Source organism: Sus scrofa, chromosome 4, assembly GCF_054392235.1.
Source record: "Sus scrofa isolate SSC_HxYL_T2T_F1_AM1 chromosome 4, Sscrofa_HxYL_maternal_Yorkshire_Landrace_v2.0, whole genome shotgun sequence".
Lineage (NCBI taxonomy): Eukaryota > Metazoa > Chordata > Mammalia > Artiodactyla > Suidae > Sus > Sus scrofa.
This window is the reverse complement of record NC_139386.1, coordinates 135,979,521-135,990,961: the sequence shown is the minus strand read 5'-3', so window position 1 is coordinate 135,990,961 and position 11,441 is coordinate 135,979,521. Positions and strand designations below refer to the sequence as shown.

General features: G+C 47.2%; 1 long non-coding RNA gene across 1 annotated transcript; it reads right to left on the bottom strand.

Moving 5' to 3' along the window:
• Positions 1-3,415: 3,415 nt before the first annotated feature.
• Positions 3,416-9,510, bottom strand: LOC106510256 (uncharacterized). The gene is made up of 4 exons (XR_001308620.3): positions 6,227-9,510; positions 5,595-5,746; positions 5,266-5,329; positions 3,416-4,038 (listed from the first exon to the last, which is right to left on the bottom strand). It is a non-coding gene; the product is annotated as an uncharacterized LOC106510256 (long non-coding RNA).
• Positions 9,511-11,441: the final 1,931 nt, after the last annotated feature.

Below are 11,441 nucleotides of genomic sequence, written 5' to 3'. Positions count from 1 at the left end.
TATTTTTAATGTTTTATTATATTTGAAAAATTAATCATGCCATCTGCCAACACAAAAGCAGAAAAAAATTTAAAAGGCCTTTAAAGAAAGACTTTTTTAAAAAATATAAGAAGAAAATAAAGCAAGAAGATTGCCTTGGGAAGGAATTTTTTTTTCTTATGGGACTGCTGTGATAGATGCAGTATTTTAGGGAGAAAGGGGACAAGAATACTGTACAGAAAAATCAGAATCTCACTTTTATGGAAAATCTACGGATTTCCACCAAAGACCATACAATGCAACTTTAAGGAGAAAGGAGATTTCAGCTCTAATTTGCTTTTTGCCAAGAACTCTTTCTTTTCCTTTTTTTTTTTTTTTTTTTTTTTAAGGGCAGCTCCTGGGGCATGTGGAAGTTCCCGGGCTAGGGTCTAATCAGAGTTGCAGCTGCCAGCCCACACCACAGCCACAGCAATAGCAGATCTGAGCCACGTCTGCAAACTTGCGTTGTAGCTCATGGCAATGCTGGATCCTTAATTCACCGATTGAGGCCAGGGATTGAACCTGCATCCTCTCGGATACCAGCTGGGTTCTTAACCTGCTGAGCCACGACAGGAACTCCTAAAGAACTCTTTCTGATATCCCAAATTAACTTTAGGAATTATCCTTTCAGTTGAATTCTTCCTTTTGTGACTTCGTTAAAAGTTTCGTGAGCTTTATGATAGATATTTTCTGCACCATTGCAACATGGTTCTCCTTCTCATCAGAAGCCGTCATCGCTGGTAAGGCGCAGGTCGGGAGAGGAGCCTGAGTGGTGTTAGGAAAGATGGGCGAATGTCAGTGGATGAAGAACGAACTGCTGGAGTTCCCATGGTGGCGCAGTAGTTAACGAACCCGACTAGGAACCATGAGGTTGCGGGTTCGGTCCCTGGCCTCGCTCAGTGGGTTAGGGATCTGGCGTTGCCATGAGCTGTGGTGTAGGTTGCAGACGTGGTTCGGATCCTACGTGGCTGTGGCTGTGGTGTAGGCTGGCAGCTACAGCTCCTATTGGACCCCTAGCCTGGGAACCCCCATATGATGTGGGTGCGGCCCTAAAAAAAAGATAAAAAAACAAAATGAACTGCTAACATTGGGGGAATTGTCTTCAGGACTTTCTATCGGTCTATATGATCACATTCTGTATAATTTTACATTAGTTTATAATATTTATTTTAAGGAATATGGTGAAAATAATACACCCTCTTTAAAGAAAATTGATTTTTGAAGGTTTAAACACAATTTCTATTTTACTGTAATTTGCATTTTGCTTTTAAAAGACGCATGGTTTCAGCCCAAGAGGTAGCAACTAAACAGCTTAAAGTAGTTAATAACTTAAGATTATTTTTCCTCCCTCATTTTTCTTTTATAAAAAACACCAGAAGGAAATTAAATGCTTCATTAAATCCAGCGAACGAGCTGAACACGCATCTTACCGCGGCCGGTGTTTGCCGCGCTAACTGCCTGCTGAGGGTCACGACAGCGCCCACAGTCTGAAAACGCGGCAGGGGTGGCCACACATCAGAGCAGGCGTGTCGGTTCTACGCGGCGCGGGAATGAGCGGCCCCGCGGGGCGCCCACGCTCAGTGTCCCGCGCACGGCAGACAGTTCACCGTGTCTCTCAACCCCTTTCGGGTGGAAATGGTACCTCCAGCTCCTGTCTGCTTGGCCCTGCTTGGGGGAGCGTCGTGTGGGGCAGCCTGGGCACACTTCCCGCAAGAATTCCTCTCCACCTGATTCGGGGACTTCCAGGGATAATGCTCGCCGTCTTAACACTCGCGGCATCTCATAGCTCCCTGCCACCTTGCTCCACAGCAGTCATTCGGTCACATTCAAAGAGCCCAGGTTGGCTGCCACAGGAACAACAGCGAGCAATTCAGAGAAGACACAACGCATAGCAAAACGGCCGCTTCTTCAGGGGAGCAGGAGGGTTCGGGACGTCTGTCCGCGGGTCCCGCTGCAGTCTGGTCTCGGTGCTTCCGCGCTCCGGCCCCACCCCCCGCTGTCCCCCCACCCCTGCCCCGCCCCCACCCCGCACTGTCCCTCAGGTCCCCGCCCGGCCCCCCACCCCCACACTGGCCCTCAGGTCCCCGCCCGGCCCCCCACCCCCACACTGGCCCTCAGGTCCCCGCCCGGCCCCCCACACCCACACTGGCCCTCTGGTCCCCGCCCGGCCCTGGTCCCTCTGTGACCTCTCTTACCCTAGGCTTCAGCTCCTCCTCTCCACAAACAAGATGTTTTCATCTGGGTTCATTCCTTCAGATTCCCCTTAAGCATCCAACTAAACCTAAACTTACTTGTGCTAGGATTTTAGTGGATGAAAATCACTTTAATCAATTCTGTACCTTTTTACCGAGTGACTAATAATCTGCTTAAGAAAGTTTCTCTAGTCATTTTAAACAAATTGGGAACAACTGGGAAGCCCAACAATAAGGGAGCAGTTAAATCCATTACGTTATTGATTGAGCCTGTGGGATATTCTGTAGCCACTGAAAAGAATGCATCTGCGCATCCGGCTTCCATTCATTGTGGGCATTAACCAAGCTTCCCGTGGGAATCAGTTGACAATACATGAGCCTTAGACTCCTACAGTGGAGCATGTTATACTGTGTAATAAGGAAAAATAAACAATAGACATTCTCTCTGGAGGAGCTGTCAGTCCAATCCAGATAATACCAGATTAAAAACTATTAGGCCTGCTCTGTTGTGCTACGTGTTATAATTTTGCACAAGGTGTTGTGAGCACATCCAGCCGCCCATACAGGAGAGAGAATGTTAAACCTGCCACCACCCCCGCTGACTTTGAGAATGTCTTTAGTGTTATAAGGAAATGTGCAGTTCACGATTCCTTATCCAAAAAGTTTGGCGCCAGATGGGTTTCAAAGGTTAGACGTTTTGGTTTTAGAAACCTACTGGGGGAGCACATGCCCTCACCTCACACCTGCAGTGGGTCTGGGGCAGCACCTGCAACCCGGCTATTAACAGTCCCACTTGGTGAGATGGGACCATCAGCGTGAGGACCAGACATGCCACTGAAAAGTCTTGCTTTCCAGGGCCCTTTGATTTCCGAGCAGCAGATCGAGGATTGCGGACCCGACGAGAAGGGTGTGGGTCTGGGGCCACCGCCTGGGCAAGGTGTGGCGGCTCAGCTCTTTCTCAGCGGCCCGCTCACTCTGCCTACCAGGGCGCTGGGCGTGGGGGCCATAAGCCCGATTTCCACTCACCGTCGAGCGTGTGCCTGGATTTGATGAGAAGTGAAGACACTCTAGCTCTGTGCCTTGAAGACACACGCGCTGAAGGGGCCGGCGTTGTCTTAAAGCAGAAGGAGATGTTATCATGAACACAGTTTACGAACGTTCGAAGGTGTCGAGGATGCTATAAAATCGGGTTGTGATGATCATTGTGCAACTACGAACGTGATAAAATTCATTGAGTAATTAAAAAATAAATAAAAAATTTAAACAATATGCTACTGGATCAAGAAAAAAAATTTTAAAGTGTCAAGAAATATGCAGGTCTCCTAAGTAGAAGTGACGCTGCTAGAGCTGTGGCGAAAATGAATGTCTCAGTGCTTTTTAAAGGTCGTCTCTAAGCCACACATCTAACCTCTCTTGGACGAACACAGGCTGCTAAGTGACCGAAAGGCTGTGGTAAAGCCCTTCACTGCCAAGCTGCTGAGTTTATCGACACGTAGACAATTTGAAATAAATGCACATGTGTATATGTATACATAATGCAGGATTTTCTTCAACTCTGTGGTCTGGGGACAGTGTCTGAGCTGATACCGCATGCCGCTGAGGACAAGGAGCAAGTTCCCTGAAGTGACGGATAAGCAGTTTGAAGGGGGGCAAATGCCGAGGATGATTCATTCGAAATCAGCCTTGCCAGTGGTCCTGCGGATGAGGCTGACAGAAGGGAGGACTAGAAGGACGGCTAAATTCCCCGGTTCTAGGAACGGCTCTGTCTTTGGGGCTTTGGCTCCTCTAAGTTCTGCTGGTCCGTCAGGATGAACCATCTGCTTTGCTGCTGTGGATACAAGATCTTTCCGTCAGAGAAACTGCATAGAGCTTTGGACAGAAAAAACAATTTCTCCATGTTCCTACAAACCATGCATTCAATGCATGTTGATTTATTAATATAAAAAGTCAAATGTAAATTCTACAATAATGCCCCCAAATCATGATTTAGCCATCAGCAGTACTTTCTCTTTGAGTAACCTTATTACCAGAACTACCAGTCTTTGGGAAATTGATTGATTTGACCTCCTGTGTGCCTTTTCAGCCTCTGGCTGGAGTCATAAAAGCAGAAACATGGCCCTGGAGCAAAAGCAGGTGAGCAACGTAAGAGACTCATGTACTCTATGAGTCATTGGGAGTTGGCTATTTTGAACATTTTCATCACTGCTTTCACATAATACTAAACTCTTCTTAGCAATTGATACAGGCCACTGTGCACTATGAATAGCACAACTAGAGCTTCGATGAGTTTTTTTTCATGTTAAATTCACATTTATCTGCCTACTATGGATTCCTGTCTTCATGATTATCACACTGAAAAAAATATTAGCTGTTTAATGCCACATAATGCTGTGTAAGCTCCATAAAAAATAAATTAAGGACACTTGGGTCTTATCTTCCAGAGCCTTACAATTTTGAACAGATGATGACAGCAAAGGAAACACAAAATCTATGTGATCTATACAATAAACACCTGTCTGAATTGTAAAATATTGTATTGAGAACGAACGAGACAGTTAGCTTAGGGAGTCTCTCAGTTGATGAGTGAAGAGGTAATTATAGAAGCGGCCCGTAGAGAACCAGCTTTTAAAACAGCTTAAATATATTTAATTAAGACAACTTCCTGGAGGCAGCAAATCCAGATTTTGCAGATTGGGTGATTGCAAAAGAACTAAAATTCTGGGGTGGGAGAAATATTCTAGAACTTCTTTTTATCTCCAAAACTTGTAATAAATGGCATCAGAACCAAGATCCAGCAAATTCTGTTGGATTTAAGTTTTGCCTCCAACCACATGTCACTAAGAGCAAACATGCTATTCACACTGAGGAAAGTATCAGGATTACATTATAACGTATGTTGAACCCAGGCTTGTGACAGTGCTCATTACTATAGAATATGGGGTTTTTTGCCTTTTCTAGAGGCACACAAATAATATTTTTTAGTGAAAAAAGAACCACAACCTCCAAAAGGAAGAACATATACATGATTACATGTATTAGAGTGGAAGGAGTTTACCTTTTTGCGAGGTGGGAGGTAGCTGAATTCTCTCATCTCCGTCTGCATCCCATCTATCCCAAACCTTTAAAAAAAAATAGCAACTGTTTCTGTTTAAGGAGTACAGGCTGCTGTTTTCATATACGTATCTGTGGTGAAATGATTATGCAGTCCAGTCAATTAGCATATGCACCTTCTAACGCACTGGGCATTTGTGTGTGTGGCCAGGCACCTGAGGTCTATGCTCTTAGCAAAGTTCCAGGATCCTGAACCGTGTTATTAACCCAGTCACCATGCGACACAGGTGATCTCAAGATTCCATAGAAAATAAAGATGAATGTATTATATACGTCAACAGACACATTTCATCAGCATCCGTGGGACAATTAACGCCAGTGAACTCCGAAACCAAACGATTCTGAGGCCATTTTTTGCAGCTTTTTCCTCTTCATTTTAGTGGTAGTACATACACCGTATAAAACATGTTCTCAATATCAAAAGTCTGTAAAGAAAACAGAAATTACACATGACGTCCCTCTTCGAAGACCTGTCTGTTAGGATTTTGGTGTTGCAGCATTTTAGATAGTTTTCTTTACCTGCAAACCTGCATCCACACACACAAAGGCATACATGGTTTAAACGATATGGTGCAGAGAACGCGCCCTTGCGAGCCGCCTTTATCACGTTTTGATATATGCCGTGGGCATCTCCACGGGCCGTATCTATGTAGGCACATGCCTGAATCGGAGAAGTTCCAGCCTGTTCTTTATCTCCTCTGTGTAGGGAACTCAATTAACAAAAGATAATGGGTCTAATTCTAAAGTCTGTCTCACCAGCGGCTTATTGACACAGTGGAAACCTTCCAAAATCAGCCCCTTTTGTCTGGAAAGTGAATTCTTTTGGACAGAAAATATTAATGATTTGTTTTCTGCCAATTTCACATTTTAAAGGACATCTGTGAGAAAGACACATAGAGACCTACCTGGGTACAAATGGTAGAGCTGACGGTGGGGGCCCCGGCTCTGTGGATCTGAGATTCTGCCGAAGGCTCGCTTCCACAGGGGGAGTTCTAGAGAAGGGGACTTAGGTGCCACAAACAATAAGAAATGTGGTTTTCTGGAGGTGAGGATGACAACCCACGGATTGAGAGCTGTCACCTATGCTTTAAAACGTCAGGAACAAAATGCTCTTAAACAGCGGAGCTCCTTCTCAGGATGCCTCCGTCTGGGGATGCCCAGCGGAGTTTTCAAACCACACACCGAAACAATCTACAAAATAGGAAGTGTTCCACAAAAAGTCAAAGGCTTGGGGAATATTGTCTGACAGAATTCAGCGCTTACACATCACTCGGGGGATGAATAACACACTTCCAGTGCAGAGTTGGAACCCCTGCGAAATAGCTTCCCTAAGCATTGGACGCGTCTTTCACACTTCAGCCAGTCTGCATATCTATGCCTTCATTCAGTCTTGGAGTGCCTACCGCATATCAGCCCTGGGAAGCAGACTGAATATGCGACGGCCCCTGAACCTCCCGAGTCGAATGGGGAGGGACAAGCACGTAGAGAATCTCAGCAAGGGTCAATAAACGTAGGACGAGGTCAGGAAAACCCTGCCTTCATCTGGGGGGGTCTTTGAAAGGGACAGGCTAGGTGACTAATGGAGAGGAAATCTTTCAACTTTTCTTTTCGTCCTTTGTCTTTTGAGGGCCGCACCCGCGGCACATGGAGGTTGCCAGGCTAGGGGTCTATAACGGGAACTACACCACAGCCCCAGCACCACCAGATCCTGTCTGCGACCCACGCCATAGCCCGAGGCCACACTGGATCCTTAACCCAGCGAGCAAGGCCAGGGATCAAACCTGCGTCCTCATGGTTCCTAGTCGGATTTGTTTCCGCGTGCCACGACGGGAACGCCTTTAAACATTTTTCATTTAATTTTTTAAAATTAAACTATAGTTGATTTACAATGTTGTGTTAATTTCTGTGGCAGGGCGACTTGTTCTGCACGTGTACACATTCTCTCTCTGAAACCTTCCTTTCCATTATGGTATTTCTCCCAGGAGACTGGACACAGTTCCCTGTGCTGTAGAGTTAGGACCTCACCGTCTTACCCGTTCTCAACGGAATAGTCTGCATCTACCACCCCGCACTCCCAGTCCATCCCCCCAACTCACCTCCTCCTTGGCGACCACAGGTCTGTTCTCTGTAGGAGAGGAAAGTGCTGAACAGAAATGAAATGAACAGAATAACCTCTAAGGACAGCTCTTTGGGGTGGTAGGATATAACATCTCGAAATCAACTGGATGTCTAATTGGCCAAAGAAAGTTGTGAGAAAAGTGACCTCTTTATCCAGGAAGGGGCACGGACCTCTTTCAGATGAAGGCCCAGATGCTTTTCTCAGCCGCATCTATCAGACCACCCACCGAGGGCAGTTGAAGGAGGAGGGGTGACACTCAGAGACCATCGGGCATCACTGAGGGACCTGAGTCCCTGTGGCCAGCATCTTTCAACCAAGCGCATGGCAGGTGGGACACGCCGTGTTCTGCTGGCAGCAACCAGTGCAGACCTCAGAAGGGGCAGTAGACAGTGGCGCTGTCTATATCGTCAGGGGAGTTACCGTAGAACTGACTGAGAAAGCAATTTAACATAATTAATAGTTCAAAGCCCGTCATCTTCAAACTGTGCCTGCATCAAATGTCAACTTCCGCTCTAATTATCCTAATCAGCAACCTTCTTTCAATATAACCAGTATTTTCCTTATTTCAATATAATCCTGTTTTTCCAAATCAAACATTTTTGCCATGATTTTAAAAATAAAATGTATTTGATTTCTTGAAGAGGGAGCACATTTACATAGTTCAAGCATCAGAAGCATAGAAAGATGTAATGCGATGTCTCCTTTCGAGCCCTGTCGTCCACCTGCCAGGTTCCTATGCCCCTAAAACAAATAGCAAACATGATTATTTTCTCATTTACCTTCCAGAGTTGTAAAAATGTATATACAATGTGTGTGTATGTGTGTGTAAATATATATGTATGTATTCACAGATTTGTTTTTTACCCCAATAGTACACTATTTGGCACCCTTTTATCTCCACTTAAAAATAAATCTTAGAGGTTGTACTAGTCAGCTCTGGCTCCCATAACAAAATCCCAAACACTAGATGGCCTAAAGAACAAAAACTCATTTTCCCACAGTTCTGGAGACTGGAAACCCTGGGTCAGGGAGCCAGCACGGTCGGATTCTGGGGAGAGCGCTTTTCCTGGTTTGCAAACAGCTGTCTTCCCACCGCGTCCTCACGCAGCAGAGGGGGGCAGCAGGCGGCCAGTGTCTCCTGTTACAAGGGCAGTAGCCCCACGAGGAGGCCAATGAGCAGGACTTCATCTGACCCCACGTATCTCCCAAAGGCCGCACTTCCAACGACCACCGCTGAGGGATTAGGGCTTCAACACAGGAACTTTGGAGGGACAGCAGCAATTCAGTCCACACAGAGATCATCTCAGCAAAGGGAAAGAACCAAGAATAAGGAAGAGAGAGAATGTGTAGCCACACATTCTCCTGGGCAACCTCACTGACTGTAGGCAGTGTGCGCCTCCAGCCGCAGGGACCTTGTTGCCTAAAGGAAGAAGAGGTGGGGGTGGGGAGAGACAGATGGAGGAAGGTGACTAGAACAGGTCCTTAAAATACGGCTTACATTGGATTCAGGGGTAAGGGGAGAGAGGAAGCACAGGCAGAATGCCGGCTTGGTGCCGAAAAGGCCAGGTCGGACAGTGACGCTGTTGGGTAGATGGGTGGGAGATGCTTGGGACGGGAGGAGCGCTTATCTAGCAGACACCCTGTGTGCGGGCCAGTGGCACCTGTGGGTCAACGGTACCAGCAGGCATTTACCAAAGACACTGAAGTGGAGAGAACCCTGGGAGTTCTCTCACGGAGCCTTTGCGAGGCTGATGACTCTGGGGTGGGAGGGGCGGGAGGAGAAGGCTCAGGGCCGGTGCAATGGAGCGCGCTCGCCTTCAGAGCTGGAAGGAAGATGACACTCGCCAAAACACGAGTGGCCAGAGAGAAAGTAGGTAACCCGGGAAGTTTGCAGAAACCCCCAAAGGAGGGCACAGTCGGCTCTGTCACGTGCAAGGAGACAGACACGCGGCGACGCGCCCCGGAACAGGGCGTTGGCGGCACAAGGTCAGGTGTTGGGATGTTCAGCAATGGGTGGAGCAGGGAGAAAGCAGAGCAAAGAAATACTTCATACGGACACTTTCCAGATGATTGTGGAACGGGGGAGAAAGCTGGGGTAGCGGTGACATACGATCCCGTTTCTGCCCCATTTTGGGGCCACCGTGCGCCCCACCCTCTGCGCCACTGGCGTCTCAGGGAGCGGGGCTCCGGGGCTCGCGGGGAGCGGGGCAGGAAGAGCTGGAGATGCAGACGGAAGATGCAGTAAAGGATGGAGCTAGTTTGCCAGGGCGGTGAGGAGGGAAGAATTTAGCCTTGGAAAAGAAACAGCGAAACAAAGAGGGAAAAAATGAGTTGGTGAAAACACAAGAACGTTTTGAGGTAAAAATAGTTTAGAGGGATTCATGACTCAAGACCTGAAAGCAATCAAGGTAACCTTGAACTGGGGTCCCAACCGCCGGGAGAAGTGTGAAGCGAGTGTGGCAGTGATGAGGTTAGTGTAAGAAGACAAACCACGGACCCTGGTCTGTCACGAGCTGCCCAGATCTCTGACACTGGGCAGCGGGGAGTGGACGCTGACGTGCTGGAGCCAGGAGCAGGCAGTTCGGCATCAAATGACCTCAGCCAGGACGACGAGAGAAGTCCCTCCACTGCAAACTCAATGTATGAGCCTGCTTTGAGCTCCCACCCCAGCCCACTCCACAGCAAGCACACAGGGCAAGCTCACTGTTACAAAGATGCGTCCCCACAGGACGAGACATCCTGAGGTTTTTCAAACAGCAGTGATCACCAGCAGCCATCGTCTTTCGAGGTTCTACTCTTTCTGTAATAGTTCCCAAGTGTTTATAACTTTCTCCATTAGAAGGTATGTACATTAAGAAATCAGTTTACGTTTTTACCGCATGAGCTGACACACTGCGAGGTGAATGTACCATGAGCTTCCTTTCTCAGCTGCCAAGTCCACACGACTTGTCCGTGTTTGCTCAGGCCTTGCGGCATCTTAGCCAGACATCCTGAGAGTCCAGTCTTTTGGCTTTTGCAACCAACTCTACCATTTTTTTTAAAGTTTAATTTTATTGAGTAGAGTTGACTTACAAGGTTGTGTTAGTTCAGGTGTACAGCACACTGAGACATTCACGACCCCCTTACCTCTTATCAAAGAGAAAGGTCCCGGCACCTCGGTTTGCCCCAGCACCTCTTTCCAAGGGAAAAATTCTAGTGAAAAGGTGGCTATGTGCTCTCAGCTGGACCAATCACAATCCCCAATCTTCCTGCTTATGACTGGCCTGGATAGGAATATGTGACCAGAGTCGTCATGCTTGCTTTTCAGGCTGGGGCCAAAGGGGGAAAAAATCTCTCTTAGCTGATAGAAAAGCTGCTAGGATGAAACAGACACCACGGTAGCTGGCAGCCACATTTCCTCTGGCGTGGAAAAAGCCATCAGCCAAGAGCACCAGACACATTAATTAGAACTAGAGTATGAGCCCTGAAAGTGTTTCTGCCACAGAACCCACACGTCCCCAGGCCCAGTTCCCTACATTCTGTGTTTGGGTTATACCAGCCAGCAGGTTCTCCTTTTCATGCGGGCAAGACAGGACTCAGTCATTTGCAAACCAAAGTGGCCCAACTGGTACACAGAACAACTTATACTTACGATGTGTTTGATAAATATATACTGATTATATGGTTGCTTTGATGGTAATACTTTTTCTGCCCCTTTTGCTTCTGCACATTCTTTGTGTCCTACGATTTCACTCTTCATAAGGCTTGATCAGATGCACTGCTCCAACTTTCCAGGAATAACGGGCTGCCCTTAGCCACTCAGAGCCTGCCAAGGTCATTAATGTGCCTGTGTGTCGGTGTCTTAATTTGTAAAATACGGCCAAATAATAACAGCGGCTCTTGTTTAGCATCCGGTATATTCCGGGTACTGGCCTAAAGCCTAACATGTATCATTCTAATTCCTCCAGCACGTTTGTAACACACGCTCAGTGCTCCTCATTTTATAGATGAAGGTGCCGAGA